Below are 23185 nucleotides of genomic sequence, written 5' to 3' on the forward strand. Positions count from 1 at the left end.
TTCAGTTCTATTTCACTGGTCTTAATGTCTGTTTATTATTTTACATACCAAGGTCTGTGGTGTTATTCTAATACCACACTGCTTTACTTACTACAGCTTTGCAGTATAGTTGAGATTGGGCAGAGTGATTCTTCCAGTTTTCTTTTTCCCTAGGATTTCTTTGGCTATTTTTGGTGGGGATTTGTCAGTCCATATAAATGTCAGGAACATTCAAGGGGCATTTTTTATAAAGAAGTGAATCTATTATGATTTATTGAATCATACAATTTCATTGAATCTGTATAATGCTTTGGAGGATTATTGCCATCTTGGCTACATTAATCCTTCTAGTCTATGAACAGATTGTATTCTCACTGGTGTGAGGTGGTATGTGTCCTTGTTGTCTTGATTTGGATTTCTCTGATAAGTGATGCTGAGCATTTTTTTATTTGCCTACTGCTCATCCACCTATCTTCCTCTGAGAGGTGTCTATTCTCTAGCCTTCTGCTTTATCATTCAATTCTCTTGTTTCTAGGAGGGTTTTTTTTAGGTAGAGTGTTCAGAGCTTTTAAGTACAGTATCATGTAATTTGCAAATCAAGAGAGCTTGACTTTTTATCTGGTTACCTTAATATCTTCTTGTGTGATTACTATGGCATGAACTTCCAGTACAATATTGAATAGAAATTGTGAGAAAGCCCATCCTTTTCTTGTGCCTCATCTGAAAGGGAAGGCTTTTAGTTTTCCTCCATGCAGTACTATGCTTTCTATGGATTTGTGTTAAATGGTTTTAACTATATTGAGGGAAATTTCTCCAACTCCATTTTTTAATTGAGAGTTTTTAATCATTAATGGATGTTGGATTTTGTCAAATGTGTTCCCTGCACCTATTGATAGGTTCATATAATCTTTATTTTTCAGGGCTATTGGTTTGTAGTTTTCCTTTTTTGTGCTGTCTCTGACTGCTTTTGGTATCAGGGTGATTGTTGGTTGCCCTGTGGAAACAAAAGAGCAGGATTTTGCTGCTGGACAGGATGGGAGATCTAAGAGAGCTCCTCCCTCCTTTGACCTTTCTAAGCTATTACACAAATTCTGGAGCTTTTTCTACTGGGATCTAAGCAGATAACATCCTCTTCTATGCCTGGTGAAGGCTGTTCGTGGAAACATGAACCCATTTCATTGGGGAGCAAATGCCCTGGTTGCCTCATTTCCTGCTGCAGACCCGTTTTCCAGACCTCACAGTTCCGTGGATTCACTCACTGCTCTAAAGATTCCTACTTCTCCAGCACCAACGCTCAGGTCTCTTGGCCGCATGCGCTCATCCAAACACTCATACAGGCTTTTCTTGGTAAGTGTTTGTCTAATATTACTGTGGTTACATTTGTGGCTCCTTTTTGGCTATTATTTGCATGGGAATTTTTTTTTAATTTTTATTAGTGAAACACCATGAGGTACAGTTGTAGACTTACAAATTTTTGTGCTTGGATTTCAATTATACAATGATCAAATACCCATCCCTCCACCAGTACCCATTTTCCACCACCATGGGTCCTGGTATCCTTCCCACCCCCCATCCCCCCATAGCCCCATCCCCCCCCCCCCCCCCCCGTCTTTGTGGCAGAGCATTCCCTTTTATTCTCTCTCTCTCCTTTTGGGTGCTGTGGTTTGCAAAAGAGGCATTGAGTGGCAATCATGTTTGGTCTATAGTCTACTTTCAGCATAATTCTCAAATCATGGGAAATCTTTTTCCATTTTTTTGACCTTTGTGTGTCGCTAGAGCTGGAGAATTTCTTTAGACAATATAAAGTAGGTTACTGGCTTTTGTGTGTCTTTAAAAATTTAGCACAGCGGTAGGGCATTTGCCTTGCATGCAGCCAACATGGCCAACCCGAGTTGGATTCCTCTGCCCCTCTCGGAGAGCCCGGCAAGCTGCGGAGAGTATCTCGCCTGCACGGCAGAGCCTGGCAAGCCACCCGTGATGTATTCGATATACCAAACACAGTAACAACAAAATCTCCAATGGAGACGTTACTGGGCCCGCTCGAGCAAATCGACGAACAACGGGAGGGCCTTTTTTTTTTTTAATGTATTTGGCCATTTATGTTTTTTTATGGGGAAGAGTAAACTTATATTAAAAGTAATTGCCACTGGGGACAGAGTCATTATTGCCCTTAAAAAATAATCCTCTGTCCAGAGCAATCACTCAAATGGCTTGAGAGCATGTTTTGCCATGAATCTCCTGTGCTGGGTCCCTGGCACTGCTTGGCCCCCAAAGGTCCACAGGAAGTCCCCAAGCAAATAACTGGGAGTCACTCTCAGGTACCACTGAGAATGGCCCAAATATCAGAAAGGGAAAAATGTTATTTCTGTCTCACTTTTCTTGGGTTTTGTATTTTTCTTACTGCCTTTGTTCTCTGTAGGTGTATGTTAGCACAGTGTGAATCCCTTATTTTATTCTGTAAATACATTATAGTTTTTTGTTTGTTTGTTTCACAGATAAAGTATTTTCTAGTGTTATGGTGACATGGTTAACCTGAAGTCGGCTTCAATCACAATTTGTTTCTTTAGTGCTTGACTTCCCAACGCTGTTATGGATGTAACAATATATTGAGAGCACTATTATTCAATACAGTTCTGATAGCTGCTGCCACAGAAATTAAGAAGAAAAAAATTTAAATTTGTGTTCAAATTGGCAAAGAAATCAAATTCACTGTTTACAAATGACATATCAAGAACCCTAAGACTGCATAACCAATCATTCATTAAACACTCCTAGAAGCAATAAATCTTTACAGGAAAGTTGCAGCTTACGAAAGCAAACAGGAAAATCTTTTGTGATTTTATATGTAAACAATGATAAACGAGTGATTTAATTTAAAAATCCTGCTTATAGTTATGAAAAACATTAGGTAATGTGTAATCAATTTTTAGAAAGGAGGTGAAAGATTTACTTATTAAAACCTACGAAGCACTGTTAGGAATTTCGTATGTAGGAACCCAAAAAGGCTCCTCTGAAAAACTCCTCAAAACAATATATTTATATAGTAAAGTAGCAGGCTACAAAACCAGTGCACAGGATTCTAATTTATTCTTACATGTAAACAAACAAACAACAACAAAAAAAACCCAAATTCAGAATAGAAATAAACCCGATTGCAATCATGTAAAAAACAGAAACCCCTTAGTTTAACAAAGGAGGTAAAAGACCTATTTAGTGAAAACTGAAAAACTTCTGAAAGGAATTTAAAATGAACTAATGTAATAGAAAAATATTCTTCGTTTAAGGATCATAATAATTGCCATCTTGAAAATGACTATCTTAACTCAAAGTAGTTTACAGAAACAGCAATTCTGAAAAAATTTCCGTGGCATTATTCAAGGACGTGGAGTAAATTTTTCTAAAATTTGCATTAAGCTACAAAACTCCTGACATAGCCAAAGCAATCTTGAGGAAAAATGGGAGGCATTGTGTCCCCAGACTTTAAATTCTGACACAAAGCTTTAGCAATCAAAATTGGTTGGTACCGGAAGAAAAAAAGTCTCTTCTCAATGGCATAGGATTGAGAAGTCAGGGAGAAACCCTCAGATGCATGAGCAATTTATTTATGAAGAAGTGCATGAATTGGAGCAAGGAAACCTCTTTAGCCAATGATTACGGGAAAACTAGATAGTCACAATTAAAAAAAATGAAATTAGGTGCAAGCCTTCATCATACTTGGGTCTGGAGTGACCCTGTGCTTTCCCACAGTGCTTGCAATTATGAAACGTTGTGAGATCTTGACCTGCTCCATTCAGAGTAAGGTGTTAGAAATCTCAGACAATCGTGAAAAATAAGAAAAAGAATAAAACAGAAGCAATAAGGGAAAAATAGACCCCTCTTTCACCCTGTAAACAAAAATCAACTCAAGTAAATTAAAATTTTTATATTGCACTTGAATCTTGAAAAATCCATTGGGGAAACATAGGCAAGACTCTCCAAAATCATGACCACAGTGAAGTCTGAAATGTAAGAACTCAAGTGGCAAAGGTAATAAAAACAGAAACGGAACTATATCAAACTAGAACACTTCTGCATTCTGTGAGCAATGTGCCCTACAATTAAAAGACATTCTGCTGATTGAAAGGATTTTGAGACCATACGCAAGATAAAGGACTAATACCTAAGATACATAAAGTGCTCTTAAAGCTCTCCATCACTACATGCAAAAAAATGGGCTCAGAACTCTGCCTAACACCATGTACAAAAGTAAGATCAAAATGGATTAAAGACCTCAACATCAGACCAGAAACCACAAGGTACATTGAAGACAAAGTTGGCAAAACCCTCCATGACATTGAAGCTAATGGTATCTTCAAAGATGCCACGCCACTGACTGAGCAAGTGAAAACAGAGATAGATAAATGGGACTTTCTTAAACTAAGAAGCTTCTGCACCTCCAAAGAAACAGTGACCAAAATACAAAGACAGTCTACAGAATGGGAAAGAATATTCGCCGAATACACATCTGACAAGGGGTTGATATCAAGGATATACAAAGTACTGGTTGAACTCCACAAGAAGAAAACATCCAACTCCATCAAAAAATGGGGCAATGAAATGAACAGAAACTTTCTCAAAGAAGAAATCCAAATGGCAAAAAAGCACATGAGAAAATGCTCTACATCATTAATCATCAGGGAGATGCAGATCAAAACCACAATGAGATACCATCTGACACCTCAGAGACTGGCACACATTCAAAAGAACAAAAGCAATTGATGCTGCCACAGATGTGGCGAGAAAGGGACACTCCTTCACTGCTGGTGGGAATGCCGACTAGTTCAGCCCTTTTGGAAAACAGTATGGACGCTTCTCAAAAAATTAGAAATTGAGCTCCCATTTGACCCAGCAATACCATTCCTGGGAATATATCTCAGAGAGGCAAAAATGTATAGTCGAAGTGACATCTGCACTTGTTTGTTCATTACAGCACTCTTTACAGTAGCCAGAAACTGAAAGAAATCTGAGTGCTCAAGAAAAGATGACTGGTTAAAGAAACTTTGGTACATCTACACAATGGAGTACTATGTAGCTCTTAGAAAAGATGAAGTCATGAAATTTACATACAAGTGGTACAATATGGAAAGTATCATGCTAAGCGAAATGAGTCAGAAAGAGAGGGATAGACATAGAAAGATTGCATTCATCTGGGGGATATAAAATAACAAAATATGAGATTAATACCCAAGAATAGCTGAGATCAACACCAGGAGGATTCCTCCATAGCTTAGAGGCCAGCCGGGTATTCCAGGGGATAGGGCAGTTCAGATAGAGAAGGGAGCACCAAATAGAGGGTGATTGGAGGATCCTCCCAGGAGGGGAGATGCATGTTGAAAGTAGACTATGGACTGAACATGTTTGCCACTCAATGCCTCTTTTGCTGACCACAACACCCAAAAGGAGAGAGAGAACAAAAGGGAATGCCCTGCCACAGTGGCACGGGGGGATGGGGGGATGGGGGGAGGGATATTATCCATGGTAGTGGAAAATGGGCACTGGTGGAGGGATGGGTATTTGATCATGGTATGACGGAAACCCAAGCACAAAAATTTGTAAATCTACAACTGTACCTCATGATGTTTCACTAAAAAAAAAAAAAAAAACCTCTCCATCAGAAAAACCGATTCAAAAATGTGGAAAGGAAAGGAATGACATGGTCTCAAGATGTGAAATTGACCCAGAGGCAAAGGAAATTCGTCATCATTGATTATAAGGGAAATGCAAATCAAAGTGAAAATAAAACATCACTCACATGGGGACTCACAAATGTGTAACACAAAGCCAGAAATGAGTAAGTGCCAGTGGGGGTGTGCCAGATAGGAACCTCATTTTTCATTGGAGAGACTGGTTTGGCTCAGCCTGAAGGACATCTCCACACCTGTACTCATCACAGCATTGTTGACTGCAGCCAGGATCTGGAAACAACGCAAGTGCCCACAAGAGATGAGTGGTTAAAGAGCTTGTACAAACACACGTGCAATACCGCTCAACTGTGAGAAGAGGTGAAAGCTTCACCTGGCTGAAACTTGGATGGAATTGGAAGCTGTTATAATAAGTGAGCTGAGAAGAAAAAGACAAATGCCAGATGATCGGCCTCATGTGGAGGATGAAGAAGCAAAGTAAGTGTATTTGACGGTCAGCAGTGGGAATGAACCCTGAGATGTGATTGTGACAGAACAGGGAATTGAGGGAAAACATTTGTGGGTGGGCTTTGATTAAGCCACACCTGGGCGTGCTCAGGACTTACTCCTGTCCCTGTGCTCAGGGCTCAGTCCTGATGATGATCAGGGTGCTGAAGATCAAGTCTGGCTACATGCTCAATGAGAGCATTCTGCCTGTTGCACTACCTGATATTTTGCCCATTTTGTGCCTAGTATTCATTTGTCCTAGTGAATTTTTAAGCTCAATTCTTTTTTATGAAGTAGTTTATTTAAAGAAACTCTTAGAGAAATTAGAAACACATAAAATATGAGAAACTAATCAGTTGCTGAAAATTTGCCTAGTTTGTGCCTACTGTTAGTTTGTTCTAGTGAATTTCAGGCTCAGTTCTGTTTTATCAAGTTACTAGTTTATTTAAAGATGCTTTCTTAGAGAAAAATGATAAATATCTGAAATGTAAGAAATTAATCTATTTTTTGTTTTGATAGATTTCCTTTTTTAAAATAATTCCAAGAAATGACTGACATGTGCATCTCAAGAAGATTTTACGTTATATATGACTGGTTAAATCAAATACTGGACACCATGCATGACTAGGTAGTTCGTATTTCTATAAAACTTTTCCCTTAATTATATTGTAAAGATTAATCTCCTTGAATTTTGTAAATTTAATTTTTATGAGTTTAATTTATAATTATATGTTGTAATGATAATATATATATATATATATATATATATTAGTGAGATACCATGTACAGCTACATGGTAACTAGTTTGTAAATAGACTTACAAACTTTCGTATTTGGGTTTCAGTTATACAATGATCAAGTACCCATCCATCCACTAGTGCCCATCCATTCTCCACCAATGAACCCAGTAGCCTGCCCACTACCCCACCCCCACCCCACCGCACCTCTATGGCAGGGCATTCCCTTTTTCTCTCTCTTTCCTTTAGGGTGTTGGGGTTTGCAATAGAAGTATTGAGTGGCCATCGTGTTCGGTCTATAGTCTACTTTCAGCCTTTCAGCACGCATCTTGCATCCCCAGCGAGTCCTCCAAACACCCTTTACTTGGTGTTTCCTTTTCTGTCTGAACTGCCCTTTCCCCCAGCATGTGCTGCCGGCTTCCAAGACGGGGACCAGACCTCCTGGTACTTATTACAACTATTCTTACCACTTTGTAGTAGAGTTTGAGAATGGAGAGGGTGATGCCTCCCCACCCTTTTCCCCAAGAACTGCTTTAGCTATTCGTGAGCATTTGTTACTCCAAATGAATTTTAGGAGTGCTTGATGATCCATTTCTTTGAAGAATTTCATGGCTATCTTCATAGGGATCACATTGAATCTGTATAGTGCCTTGGGGAGTATTGCCATTTTGACAATATTAATTCTTCCTATTCATTAGCAGGCGATATGTTTCCATTTCCTCATGTCCTCTTTTATTTTGTGGAGTAGCGTTTTGCAGTTTTCTTTGTAGAGGTCCTTTACTCCTTAGGCTGATTCCGAGGTACTTGATTTTCTGGGGCACAATTTTTGGGTACTGCGACTTTATTGTCCAAGTCTATTGTTTCAAGGAGTTTCTTGGTAGAGGCTTTTAGGATTCTCTAGATATAGTATCATATCATCTGCGAATAGTGAGAGCTTGATTTTTTCCTTTCCTATATGGATGATAATAATATTATTACACATAGTTTAAATTCACTAAAGTCAAAGATAAAAGTTAATTTAAACCCTTTACATAATTTTATAGAAAAGAAGTATCCATTAATTTTGCTGAAGTGTATGTGTTTTAAATGTGTTGCATATTTTTTAGTCAGCAGATATACCATTTAAAATTAAAGTTGGTCGGGGCTGGAGAGATAGCACAGCGGGTAGGGCGTTTGCCTTGCACGTGGCCGACCCGGGTTCTATTCCCAGCATCCCATATGGTCCCCTGAGCACCGCCAGGAGTAACTCCTGAGTGCAGAGCCAGGAGTAAGCCCTGTGCATCTCCAGGTGTGACCCAAAAAGCAAAAAATAAAAAAATAAATAAAATTAAAGTTGGTCATATATTCATTGTGTGAATTAACGTTGAAAGCTGTGTTTATTCTCGGAATTTCTTTCAAAGCGAATGGCCATAATAATATACCTATCTCTGTAATATACCTTTAATGTTATTGAGCATTATCGGAAACAATTGTTTTTACATAAATCTGAGTTGCATAACTTAAAAATGTTGTTAGTTCAGTGTATTCTTTGTTAAAAGACTAAGAAATTATATATATTATTAGGTATTAAAAGTTACTTGAAAGCCAAAATGTCCCATCTCAGTTTCTTAGGTTTCTGACAGCTCTTTCTGCAGTCTGAGCATCCATGTGGTATAGAGGAGTAGGGGTTAAGGAGTCCAGGCGAGGCACCATTATTTCTGCTTTTAATACCTGCTCCTGTTTTCTGGGTTTTCAGACAGCATGTACGCTTTCTTGTTTTCTAAAATTTTTCTGTGAATAATGAAATAATCTATCCACATAACTAATCTGAAGATTGCAATTTGTTATTAAGGATGCAGTTTTATTTATTTTATAATGTCATGACAATACTGAGTAAGTTTCGCATTATAAACTAATGTGTTTGATTTTTAAGGTGGCATTGAACTGTATTGACTTAAACATCCTTTTTAATACATATGTAGGTTAACTTGATCTTATAATCCTATGGATAAACTTTTATACCCAACCATTTGAAGCTGCATTGGAAGACATTTGGTCATAGTGCCTTCTTCTACTAGGTCATTTATTAAGCACTTTCTCCTTTATGTTGATGAAATAATCCTCTATATTTGGCAGTTTGTTCAGAATTCTGGTTAAATTTTCTGAAATATTTTATATGTAAAATTTGTATTTGGGGGCTGGAGCGATAGCACAGTGGATAGGGCGTTTGTCTTGCACGCAGCCAACCCTGGTTGGATTCCCAGCATCCAATATGATTCCCTGAGCACCGCCAGGAGTGATTCCTGAGTGCATGAGCCAGGAGTAACCCCTTTGCATCACTGGGTGTGACCTAAAAAAAGCAAAATAAATAAATAAATAAAATTTGTATTTGGTAATAATATTTGCTTAAAGTTATTGTACACTTAAAATTTGAAATATTTTCAATATGCTTTGTATACTATATATTTACACTGAAAATAATTGACTTTATTTTAATGTTTAGTATAGAGCTAAACCATAATCCTATAAAAGATGAAAAACCAAGCACGTGGAATTAAAAAAAATAGGAAAAGCAAAACCAAAATTAGCAAATACAAGTGAGAAAACAATAAAGATTAGTAATAAGAGAAATAGGAGAGATTTAAATACTTCAGTAAAATATAATTTTACTTTGGTGACACTGTGACTACAAAACATGTGGTAGAATCTTAATATAGTAATTACTTTTTAAAGCTCTTTTTGTAGGGCTGCTCTATGAAATTTTTATACCATCATATTTAATAGTAAATAATAAATTAGTATTAGTCTACAATCATATTTAATAGTTTGCTTTTATGCATGTATTCACCCATGCTTGTAACTATAGAAAAGATTTCTTTTAGCTTCCATGAGATTTACATAGAAACGTTTATCGTAGAGGACCGAGCTCACCCTGCTGGTGAAACAGACCATGTACACATTCAGTCTCCATCACCAGACAACTGAATGGCAGCAGTCATTTGAGCAAATGCTGCTGTTTTCTCCAATATCAGAATACAGTGTGGTGTGCTTTTTCTCTTCAGCATTTCTTACCTGCATGCATTCCTTAAAGCTATACTTTTATTCAAATAATTTATCAGACTATTTGAAGTGTGCTTCCACTTATAAAAGTTATATTTGCGTTTTGAGAGGAGTTCACTTGACTTTTTTTTGTACTTAAAACAATATTAATTTGAGGCTGGAGCCACAAATTAAGCTGCACAGCGGGTAGGGCATTTGCCTTGCACACGGCCAACCTGGGTTCGGTCGCCAGCATCCCATATGGTCCGCTGAGCACCGTCGGGAGTAACTCCTGGGTGCATAGCCAGGAGTAATACCTGTGCATCGCTAGGTATGCCCCCCCCCAAAAAAAAGAAGTAATATTAATTTTAGGTAGCACTGTAGCAACGTCCACCAGTTGTCCATCGATTTGCTCGAGCGGGCCCAGTAATGTCTCCATTGTGACACTTGTTGTTACTGTGTTTGGCATATCAAATAGGCCACGGGTAGCTTGCCAAACTTTGCCATGTGGGCGAGATGCTTTCGGTAGCTTGCCAGGCTCTCCGAGAACAAAGATAAATAGTACTATTTAATATTATTTAGGAGTGAACATTTCATTTGAGCAAATCTTTGAGAACCTAGGAATTATTGAAAGTAAATAAAACAATCCTTTACACTTGTTCCCCTTAGTACTGTGAATCACTTAAAATATAGCTCAGTTTAAAAAATTAAATTTTTTCCTATTATTTTATATTTTATAGTATATCTGATGATGACAAACTTGATTCTGATTTTTCTGCCCCTAAAATAAACCTGAAAATTGAGTTATATGGCATAGTAATTGAATTTAAAGTTCAAATATTTATTTTTTGACTTGTTTTTTACTTTTTATTAGTGAAACACCATGAGGTACAGTTGTAGAAGTACAAATTTTTGTGCTTGGATTTCAGTTATACAATGATTGAGTACCCATCTCTCCATCAGTGCCCATTCTCCACCTCCAGTGCTCCCAGTATCCCTCCCACCGCCCCATTCCCCCCATTCCATACCACCCCTGTGGCATTCCCTTTTGTTTTCTCTCTCCTTTTGGGTATTGTGGTTTGCAAAAGAGGCATTGAGTGGCAATCTTGTTTGGTCTATAGTCTACTTTCAGCATGCTTCTCCCATCCTGGGAGGATCCTCCTAACACCCATTATTTGGTGCTCCCTTCTCTATCTGAGCTGCCTTTTCCCTTTCCCCCCAGCATGTGCGGCTGGCCTCCAAGTCATGGAGTGAACCTCCTGGTACTTATCTCGGCTATTCTTGGTTGTCAGTCTCTTATTTTGTTACTTTAGATTCCCAGATAAACGCAATCTTTCTATGTCTGTCCCTCTCTTTTTGACTCATTTCGCTTAGCCTTGGAGTGTTTTTATTCGGGTCTCTTTTAGCTGGCACTCTTCTGGCTCCTTGGATCTGAATGTCTGCATTCTTTAACTTTGGGAACTGTTCAGCAAGATTTCTAAGAGTTTCATTGTATTGGTGGTGTTGTTTCTGTGCTGGTGATAGAGCCCAGGCCCATGTACATGAGGAGCAGATTCTTCATCTTTCAGCTGCTTCACCCCTCCCCCCACAACTCAGTTTAAATGTAAAGGTAAAGGTAAAGGTAAAGGCCCTCCCGTTGATCGTCGATTTGCTTGAGCGGGCCCAGTAACATCTCCATTGGAGACTTTGTTGTTACTGTGTTTGGCATATCGAATACTCTCGGTAGTTTGCCGGGCTCTCTGAGAGGGGCGGAGGAATCGAACTCGGGTCGGCCATGTTGGCCGCTTGTAAGGCAAACACCCTTATTTTAAGAAATTCATTTATATAGTACTTTTTAGAATTGAGCAAGTAAAAATGTGAACAATTAAAGAGCTTTTTTAAAAAAATTTTATTGTATTTCAGTGCTATGGATCTTCTTGACTCAGTTGATATGATGAAACAAAATCTGCAAGATGGCAAATTCAAACCTGATGGATGTTTTTACAACAACACAAGAAAATAGTAAGCTTCCTTAAGTTTTTTTTTAATTTTTAAGAATACAAATAAATTTATTGGCATTTAATGATTTTTTGAATTAAAGATCTGCTGTAAGTTATTATTTGATTTATAGCTGGAAATAGAGTGACTTTTCTTTAAAAAAATTTTAAATTGACAGGGCCAAAGAGACAGTACAGCAGAAAGGGAGCTTGCCTTGCAGGCTTCTGACATGGGTCCATCTATGGTCCCTTGAACCCTCAGAAGTGATCCCTGAGCACAGAGCCAGGAAGAAGCCCTGAGCACAGCTAGCTGTGGCGCCAAAACAAAACAAGACAAAACCAAAAAAATTGACTTGTGGTAAGTTAATTCTAATTTACAATTAGTATTACTGAAGTATCATTTACTTATATCTTTTTGACTTGCTCAATTCTATATCACAGTTTGTTATATATCATTATCAATATAACATAGTATCAGACACATTAAAACTGCATTATCAAACTTGTTTTTGAAAACCTAAAAATGTCAAGGAAGTCTATATGTTGCAATCCCTTTAGAAAATCCAAGCCTATAGTTACTCCTCTAAATTTTTTCCTTATTTCTAGAGCTGACAGTTGACTTATTAAAACTACTATTTAGGATTTAAATTACTAATTGGATTTAAATTACTATTTGGTCATTGTCATTGTCATTGTCATTGTCCTCCCGTTGTTCATTAATTTGCTCAAGCGGGCCCAGTAACATCTCCATTGTGAGACTTTGTTGTTACTGTGTTTGACATATCGAATACGTCATGGGTAGCTTGCCAGGCTTTGGTGTGCGGGCGAAATACTCTCGGTAGCTTGCAAGGCTCTCTGAGAGGGGCAGAGGAATCGAACTCGGGTCAGCCATGTTGGCTGCGTGCAAGGCAAACGCCCCACCCACTGTGCTATCACTCCAGCCCTGGGTAATTTAAATATTACCCAAAATGTTACCAAAAATATTTCAATGATTTGATAGAGCTATATTATGTTTATTCTAATAAAACTCATTCCTTTGCTTATTTTCCAAAGAGAATGAGAAAATTATTGTATTAATTCAAAAAGGGTTGAATATAAGTAAATGTATAGGTAATGTTCACTTGGGATTGTATATTTAGAGAAAAATAATATAAAAATATTTAATGCTATTGGTTTGAGCATATTAAATGTATGGGTTTTTTTTATTTGAATATGGGAATTCTGCTGGTAGAACAATTCTTGAAGTAAATTTTGCTCTCCAAGTTACAGATGTAATCATGGAAGCATATTGGAAAACATAGGCTAAAAATGAAGCAATGAAAACAACTATCTTAAAAACAAATAATAAACTAACAGTAACGAAGCCATCTTCTCTGCCCATCTTCTCTGAAAACTAAAAAGAAGGCCAGGAAGGCATCCGGGACTCTGGTTTGAATTCAGGGACGCCAATTTGCTCCCCAGGTCAGTATTAAACCCCACCTATGAAGAGCAACATCGTGGAATGAAGAGGAACAGCCATGTATTTCTTCACCTCTCCATAATTAATAATAGACATACACAGACATTCTAACTACAACAATGCACAAGAAACAACTTCAAATTACAACAGTCACAATAGTAAAGCAACACAGAAACCCACTAAACAGTGCAGATTCTAGCCCAGATGAACCAACCAGTAACAATGAGCTATATAACCTCTCTGATAAAGAATTTAGAATGAGATTGATGAAGATCCATAGGAAACTCAAAGAAACAATGGAGTGCACCGCCAATGAAACACAAGAGGATATGAGAGCAGAAATAAGGAAAATGCAAATGAAAATACAAGCATAAATGCCAGATCTAAAACCTGGAAGATGAAATGAAAAACTCACTGGGAAACCTCATTAACAGAGTAACAGCTTATGAACACAGAATCAGTGAACTCCAAGATGAGGTGCAGGAAATCTCCAGAAGACACCAGAAGATAGAAAATAGCCTCAAAATAAACCAATAGATGACAGGAGAACTTTGGGATAAATTCAACAACAATGTAAGAATCCTTGAGTTCCCAGAGGGACAGGGGAAAAAACCCTATGAAGAAGCAACTGTCAAGGCCATCATTTCTGAGTTCCCATAGCTGAACAGCACATGCACCCAAATCCAGGGGGCCCAACAGGTGCTAGCTAAAAGAAATAAAAATGAAAATACCATGAGATTCATCTTAATCAGAATGCTGAAAATGATAGAGATAGAATACTGAAAGAAAACATCACAAAAGGACATCACTTACAAAGGAGCATCCTTAATATGTACAACCAACTTATCAGATTAAATCTTCCATGCTTGAAGATAGTGGTGAAATACAGTGAATAAAATTCAGTGAAACAAATGCCTCACCAAGAATACTTTACCCACCAGATTCTCATTCAGATTTTGAAGGAACAAAACACAACTTCACAGCTAAACTTCATAGACTTAAACCCATTTAGATGGGTCACTTTAAGAGAAGACAACCCCCACAGTCATAGCGAATTCTTACAAAAAGATGGCACAAGCCCTCCCCCCCTTAACGAAAATCTCTCTCAAAGTCAGTGGGCTAAATATACCAATTAAGAGAAGCAGAATGGTAGGATGGATTAAAAAATTGAAACCAACACTCTGTTGTCTGCAAGAAACATATTTAAACAGCAAACATAGACTCAAAGTCAAAGGCTAGAAAACAATTGTTAAGGATATCACTTGATCACTTGACTTCCTGTTACTCATCGATTTGCTTGAGTGGATGCCAGTCATGTCTCCATTTGTCCCTGTCAGGTGCTAGTGTAGCCCAATGGCATCTGTTCGTTCTAGGAACATGAAGAGCCTCAAACAGATTGTTCAGGGTCTTGATGAAGAAGTCTGACCATCTTGTAGGTGGGCGGCCACGCAATCTTTTGACATCCCGTGGAATCCAGTCGGTAATGGCTCTAGTCCAGTGGCAGTCTCCAAATATCATTACATGTCCAGCCCATCTGATTTTTGAAGCCTTGGCAAACAAAACAGCATCCCTGATTCTTGACCATTGAAGGAGGTTGGAACTCCAGATTCTTTCTCTCATTTGAGTGAAAAGTGACACTCCATGCATAGCCCTTTCGATTCCTCTTTGGAAGACCCGAATAGCATTCTCATCCTGTTTTCATAGGGCCCAGGTCTCTGAGGCATATGTTAATGCAGGAAGAACAGTGGAATTGAAGAGATGTGCCCAGAGACAGAGGTTCTTTGTCCTCTTAGTTATTTCTTTGATGTTCTTGAAGGCGTTCTAAGCCGCTCTCTTCCTCCTGCGCAACTCAGGTGCCAGGTCATTCGTCATGTTGAATTCTCGACATAGGTACGCATAACTGTTGCATTTGGAGATGGTCATTCCGTTGAGAGCGATTGGAACATCAGGAACAAGACTGTTTTTCACAACATTGTCTTCGTGAGATTCAGCTGTAGACCTACCTTTCCACACTCATGGTCAAAGTCGGCCAGCATTTGTGCCACTTGGCTAAAGTTTGGTGTTATTTAGAACGATGTCATCAGCAAAGCGGAGGTGATGTAGTTGCCGACCCTCTATCTTCACTCCCATTCCTTCCCATTCCAGTCATCACATGACGTTTCCGGGGGTGGCACTGAAGAGTTTCGGTGAAATGGTATCACCCTGCTGAACCCCTCTCTTGACATCGATGATCACTTCTTTGTAGAATGGTGAGATCCTGGTAGTGAATCCATAATACAGCTCACAGAGGACCCTGATTGATGTATTGAGTTTGAATGCCCTGATAGGCTAGGGCTTCAATGACTGCTTCGGTCTCAACAGAATCAAAGGCCTTCTTTAAATCAATAAACCTTAGGGAGAGCGGCATCTTGAACTCCCAAGAAACCTCAATGAGCTTGGTTATCGTGTGGATGCGGTCAATTGTGCTGAATCCTTTGCGGAACTTGGCTTGCTCGCATGGTTTTCCTTCATCTAGTGTTCTGTCAATCCTATTCGGGATGACTTAAGTGAACAGCTTGTAGATGACAGATAATAAGGCAGAACATGCGACAAAAGAGGCATCGGAGGTGTCAGTGTCCTTGTCAACACGAACTTGGCCACAGCATTGATTCTTTCGAATGCCTTACAACCTGAATAGGACAATTACACTTGAATAGATGTGGCTCACTACTGGCAGTTTCTATCTTCGTTGTAAACGCACCAACATCCAATTATGATGAAGGAGTAATTGAGAAGTCCTACATGCAGTTGGAGAGGTTCTATAAAGAAGACCACACCTTCTATAAGATCATTGTTTGTGATTTTAATGCCAAGATAGGACCGAGAAGTTCAGCTGAAGAACTCCACATTGGGACCCATGGCCTAGAATGGAACGAACAGGGTGAGAGACTGTCTGACTTTATTGTGTCGACCAAGACAAAGACTATCCACGGTAACTCACAGTTCCAGAAGGCTGAATCTAAACATTGGACATGAGAATAAAGACCAAGTTACCAGAAATTGTGGGATGTATCTAAAACTGTTACAAGAGGAATGTTTAGTAAGAATTCTGTAAGAATTCATCAGGAAGCAAGACCCACATATTCAGCTTAACTTCTCACTTTAAGATCTTGAGAAATGACCATCAAAAGGAGCTTAAACCAGGTGGCAAGAAGGAAATAAAAAAAAACAGTAAAAATGAACGAGCTGGAATCACAAAAGATAAGCCAAAAGATCAATGAAACCAAGATCTTGTTCTTGGAAAAAAAAAAGAAAGACAATAAACTGCTCTCAAGACATACAAAGAAAGAGAGAGAGCCCCAATAAACTGAGAAATGAAGGGGGGACATCACAACAGAAACGACAGAAATTCAAAGAATCATCAGAGATTGTTTTGAGAATCTTCATGCAACAAAACAAGAGAAACTTGAAGAACCAGATAAATTCTAGTATTCCTATAAACTCCCAAGCCTGTACCAAACTTGGAATGCCTGAACAAACCTATTACTATTGAAGAAATAGAAATGGTAATCAAATTCTTTCCAGAAACAAAAGCCCAGGCCAAGATGCATTCACTGGTGAATACTTTCCAAACTTTAAAGAGGACCTACTGTCAATCTTTATAAAGTTCTTCCAGAAAATTGAAGAAATAGAAACACTCCCAAACAATTTCTATGAGAAAAATATCACCCTCATAACAAAAGCACAGATATTAAAAAAAAGTTAGAAAGAGAGAGAGAGAGGGAGAGAGAGAGAGAGAGAGAGAGGGAGAGAGAGAGAGAAAATTATAGTCTGAAATCCCTGATGAGCATAACTGCAAAGATCCTTAACAAAATACTAATAAAACAAATCTAGCAGGTCATCAAAAAGATCATACACCATGACCAAGTAGGACTCCTCCCAAGGATGCAAAACTGATATAACATTTGTGATTCAATCAACATAATACACTGTATCAATAAAAGAAAAGATGACAATCGTATAATCACATCAATCAATGCAGAGAAAGCATTCAACAAGATCCAGTACCCATTCATGATAAAAAACCCTCAACAAAATGGAAGTTGAAAGAAATTTTCTCAATATAATCAGTCATCTCACATAAGCCCACAGCAAGTATTATAGATGGCAAAAAACTAAAAACCTCTAAGATTAGTTACAAGACAAGATTGCCCAATCTCACAACTCCTATTTAATATACTACTGGAAGTACTGCTCATAGCAGTTAGGCAAAAAAAAAAGGGGGGGCATCCAGATATGAAAGAAAAAAGTCAAGATTGAACTATTTGCAGAAAATAGGATACCACATTTAGAAAATTCTAAAGATTCTACAAAAAAATAACCTTCTAGGAGAAGCCATCTGCTGAAATCCTCAACTCTTTGGGAGGTAAGCAGTTAAAAAGAGCTTTGAATATTTTTTAATTAAATCATTAAATTGTTAGTGATTAATACCCTCTGAATTACTCATTATAATTTTGACATTCTTTTTATTTTTTGCATTCCTAAATAAAATATGTAAACAGTAACACTACCAATGTGTCTGAGTCCTTTTGCCCATGTTACCTCCTATCTGCCTCTTCTTCCTTTCCTTCCCTGTCCTTCTCAGGTTCTTTTCCTTCCCTTCCTTCTCAGGTCTATAATCCAGAGTAATCTAGGTGTTCCTCCTTTGATAGCTTGCATTATCTCTCTTCTGGAGCTTCCCTTCAGAGACTGGGGAAGTTCTGAGCTCTCTTCTACAAGCTACTTTTCTCCTTCCTCTTCATCCTCTTATCTAATATATTCTTGGCATCTATTGATATGATTTTTAATTTTTTTGTGTTGATGTAGTGCATTGCATTGATTGACTTGAGAATGTTAAATAATTTTTGGAGTTATGTTTTGTGATTATACTTGTGCTCTATCATGGAGAATGCCCTATGTGCATTGGAGAAGAATGTGTATACACACATACATATATATGTGTGTGTATATATTTATATAATATATGTATATATACTAAGTTCCTCTCTTCTGTTTCTCTCTTCAATTCCAGTCAATTCCAGTATTTCCGCTTTTAGTTTTAGCCTAGCTGATTTATCAAGTGGAGACAGAGTGGTGTTGAAATCTCTAACTGTTATTGTGCTGTCATCAATGTTCTTCAAGTCTATTGGTCATTTTATGAATTTTAAATGTGTTTAGGAATATGTGAGTTCTTTCTGATGTTCATATCCCTTCATCACTGAGAAATGGCCTTCTCGGTCTCTTAAAACCTTTTAATACTATAGTCAAATGTTGTCTGATATCAGTATGGCCACCCAGCCTTTTTTTGGGCTTGTGTGCTTGAAATATTGTCTTCCAATCTTTGACTTTGAATCTGTTTGCCCTTACTGCTTAAATTTAATTCTTGCAAGCAGTAGAAGGTTGGACGCAATTTTTTAATCCATACTGACATTTGATGTTTCTTAATTGGTACATTTAGGCCTCCAACATTGAGTGTGATTATTGCCTTGGAGTTTGTACCGTCTTTTTGTAGAAATTTGGTCTATTTGTGAGATTTCTCTTATCTACGGTAGCCCTTTTCATTCTCTTTTTACAGCAGTTTTGAGTCATAAAGTTCCTGAACTGTTTCTTATCCGTGAAGTTGTGTATAGTTCCTTCAAATCTGAATGAGAGTCTGGCTGGGTAAAGTTGTTCATTGAGTTTAATTATCTCCCACCATTGTCTTGGGGCCTCATGTAAGAATTCTTCTGTCATTTGTACCAACACTCCTTTGCATGTCATTTTTTCTTTAATCTTTAAGTGCTCTATACCTATCTAAGACATTCATCATTCTGACTAGTTTGTATCTTGAGTATTTTTAGTTGTATTTCTTTTACCTGGTACCCTTCAAGTCTCTTGGATCTGGGTGCTTGCCCCCTCCAGCTCTGGGAACTTCTCAGCAGTGATGTTTCTGATTGTTGCATCTTCACAAGAGTCGCCTTCCTGTCCCTCTGGGACAATGATTATTTTTATGTTGTTCCTCTTGAATTAATTCCAGAGTTATCTTATCAACTGATCCTTGCACCAGTGCCCATTCTCCACCACCAATGTTCCCAGCATCCCCCCCATAATCCCCATCCCACCCCCCACTCCTGCCTCTGTAGCAGGTGGATAGTACCTTTTACTCTCTCTCTCCTTTAGGGTGTTGTGGTCTGCAATCCAGGTATTAAGTAGCCATAATGCTTGGTCTATAGTCTAGGAAGATGTGTGCTTAAAGTGGGTAAAGGATCAAATATGATGGCCTCTCAGTATCTATACTGCAAAACATAATGCTCAAAAGGGGAAGGAGAGAGAGATGGGGGAGGTAAAAGAGAGAGAGAGGGAAAGAGAAAGGGGGCTAGAAGGGAGAGAGAGAGAGGTAGAGAGAGGGAGGGAGGGATGGAGGGAGGACTGGGGACACCGGTGCACTGGTGAGAAATGTACACTGGTGGAGGGACAGGTGTTTGAACATTTTATGACTGAAACCAGATCATGAAGACTTTGTAACTGTGTATCTCAAGGTAAGTCAATTTTTAAAAAAAGAGCTGGAATCCCCAAAACAATCCAAATGATCAATGAAATCAAGTGCTAGTTCTTTGAAAAAATAAACTAGATCAATAAACCATTGACAAGACTCTCAAAGAAAGAGAGAGAGGGAGAACCCTAATAAACTGAATCAGAAATGAAAGAGGTAACATCCCAACAGAAACTATGAAAATTCAAATCAGAGATTCCTTTGAGAATCTTTATGCCGTGAAATAAGAGAACTTTAAAGAAATGGATAAATTCCTGGACTCCTATATTCTCCCAAGGCTGAACCAAGATTTGGAAGAGGGAGGGAGTGAGAGAAATGGAGACAGACAGACAGACAGGATGGATTTGCATATGGAGAGCTGTAACTCTTTCCCACTTTCATCCTTTCTCTTCATTTAACCAACCTTGGTTGACTTCTCAGGATTTTTTTTTGAGAATTACGAGGGCCTTTTTCAGTTAGAAAAACAAGATCTTCTAAGCCACAGATTCCCCTCACTCTGGAACTTTTTGCAAGATACTTGCTGTTTTTTACCTCTATAAAATGGAGGTTAATGTAGAATTCATTGAGCTGCTTTGGGATAGAGATTTTAAAAAATGATTAAGTTCCATTTTAAACAATACTATTTGGCTAATATAACAATTTAAACTTTCAATTTATTAAAAACAAACCTTGATTCACAAGTACATTGAGCTTTAACTCCACTAACCATGAATACGAAATGCATTCAAAGTACCATATCAGAGACAGCTCAATGAGACTGAGCACATGCTTTGTTATGTAGAAGACTCTGGATTGGGTTGGATCCTTGACACAGTAAGATCCCTCAAGCACCCCCAGAAGCAACTCCAAGCACAGAGCCTGGAGCTGCCAGCCCCTGCACACTACCACACAAGCAAAATGCACCATATCAAGTACTGGGGAAATCATAATGGATGGCAACATCCCTGTCTTCCAAGGGTTTACAACCTAATGGAAGATATATGTGCAATTAAATTACTCCAGGGCAGAAATGAGGGCTGTAAAAGAACTATGACAAAGTGGTGGAGAGGACATTCTGATCAAACCCTCCGAAGGCTAAATGCTGAGGACTTACTCTGAAAGGATTTCAATTTAAGGCCTGCCAAAGAGAACTAAAGGCAGATTCCAAGAGCAGAGGATACATATGTTATCAAGATGCTTGAGTAAGTGGATGAGGGAAATACTGAGCCATGGTGAATCAGAGATGTGGGAGGGAGTCCAAAGGAAACTAAGCCTGAAGAGTAATCCTAGAGAGTCTGGACTTATCTGGAAGGGCAGTAGGAGGGACTTGGGTCTGTGAGCTCCAGGTACACTTGCAGTGCTTGTGAAAGGAGGGAGTGATTGCGATATCCTCTAGAGAGGCAGACACTGGGGCAAGAAAGACAACCTCTTAGAATACCGTGAATGCTATGAGGGGATGGCGAGATTTCAATGTAAAAACACAGGATTAAGGGAGAGAGGAAGACATGCATCTCTGTCCGCTGGATCAATGCAAGTCAAACAAGCACCTCTGTCCCACACTTAAGAATAGGTACTTAAGTGTGGATGCTGGTGGTGGGAAATGTGCATTGGTGGAGGATGGGTTGTTCGATCATTGTATGACTGAAGCTCAATCATGAAAGTTTTGTAACAGTATCTCACAGTGATTCAATAAAAAAAATAAAGTTAAATTAAAAAAAATAGGAAATGAGAGCATGGCAGGTAGGACCCGTGTCCTGACCTGGGTTCGATCCCTGAGCACTACCAGGAGTGATTCCTAAGTGCAGCACCAGAAGTAACCCCAAAACAAAACAGGACTGGAGATGTGGACCATCAGGGACACCCACGTCCATTCCCACCTGGTGCATAAGCACTCAGAGCAAAGTCAGAATGCACAGCACAGAGAAAGCTTCCTGGGCCTCCTCTTGCAGTGCTGTGAAGGGAACATCTTCACATCTAAGGTCTTCTAGAAGTAGCTAAAGGGTTCACTCTCCAGCACTGTCAAAATTAACAATGATAAATCTTTTTTGCATACCTCAAGGAACTTAGTAGAAGAACAAATTAAAGCCAAAGTCAGTAGATGAAGGGAAAAAAATAAAAATTACAGTGGAAGTAAGGAAAATAGAAATGAAAAAAATCATGTAAAAGATCAGTGAAATCACTACTCACAATGAGAAAGACAAATACATGATGATCTCACTTATATATGGTATTCAAAGAAATACACCACAAGGAGAGAAATGTCAAAGACAAACCCATAGACTTTAACTCCCAAACTGAGCACACTAAGAGGCAGGGCAGGGTTGAAAGGTCCAGGGGACTATGGCTGAGGGATACTGTCACTTTGGTGGACACAGGATGGTGACATTATACCCCTAGAACATTTTAAAATGGAGGGCTTGACGCATAGCACAGTGGCTAAGATGCTTGCCTTATAGGTATATGGTCAAATGAGTTCCAATTCCATGTTGCCACATGTGCCAGGAATGTTCTTGGCACCCAAACCACTGTCACATGTTGTGAGTAATAACCAAGAACCCAAGCATCACAGTCAGAAAGTGTGAGCCCTGGGAACTCCAAACAGAGCACCACAGTGACCCCTCACCCTGTGAGCACTGCAGCTAGAGCCTGCATGCCTCAGCCAGAGGTACATGATGGCAAGCAGAGATGCATGCACCACAGCCACAGGAGCACAAACCCAAGAGCCTGCAGCCTAATACTCGACCTGCTAGGAGCACCCCAGCAGAGTGAGTGATTTATCCTGAGATATGATGCCCCATCAGCACCCCAGCAGACTATGTGAGCCCTGCACCCTGCCTGCAACCCCTGCCAGCATCACAGTGAGAACTGCGAGTGCCACAATAAGGCTGCATGTGGACCCCACATGGCAGATCAACAGCAACAAGGGGGAAGGTCAGGGGAGGGAATAAGAGTGTGTTTATAGAACCTCGGTGCCTGAGAACAGATGGCTGGATAAAGAAACTCTGGCACATCTACACCATGGAATACTATGCAGCTGTTAGGAAAAATGAAGCACGGAATTTTCTTGTAAATGGATGGACATGGAGAGTATCATGCTGAGTGAAAAGAGTCAGAAGGAGAGGGACTGACATAGAATGACTGCACTCATTTGTGGAATTAAAAGAAAAACAATATGAGACTAACACCTGAGGACAGTAGAAACAAGGGCCAGGAGGACAGGTCATGGTTGCAAGTTGGCTTCAAGTGCTGGGGAGAAGGAAGTTTGGATAAAAAAGGAACCACTATGACAAAGACAGTTGGAAGTGATCACTCTGAATAAG

At 39.0% G+C, this 23185-nt stretch overlaps 1 non-coding gene across 1 annotated transcript; it reads left to right on the forward strand.

Moving 5' to 3' along the window:
- The first annotated feature begins 3674 nt into the window (after positions 1 to 3674).
- On the forward strand, positions 3675 to 3801 carry LOC130017480 (small nucleolar RNA SNORA9). The gene has a single exon (XR_008791417.1). It is a non-coding gene; the product is annotated as a small nucleolar RNA SNORA9 (small nucleolar RNA).
- Positions 3802 to 23185: the final 19384 nt, after the last annotated feature.

This window comes from Sorex fumeus, unplaced genomic scaffold (genome assembly GCF_029834395.1).
Source record: "Sorex fumeus unplaced genomic scaffold, SorFum_2.1 ptg000197l, whole genome shotgun sequence".
Lineage (NCBI taxonomy): Eukaryota > Metazoa > Chordata > Mammalia > Eulipotyphla > Soricidae > Sorex > Sorex fumeus.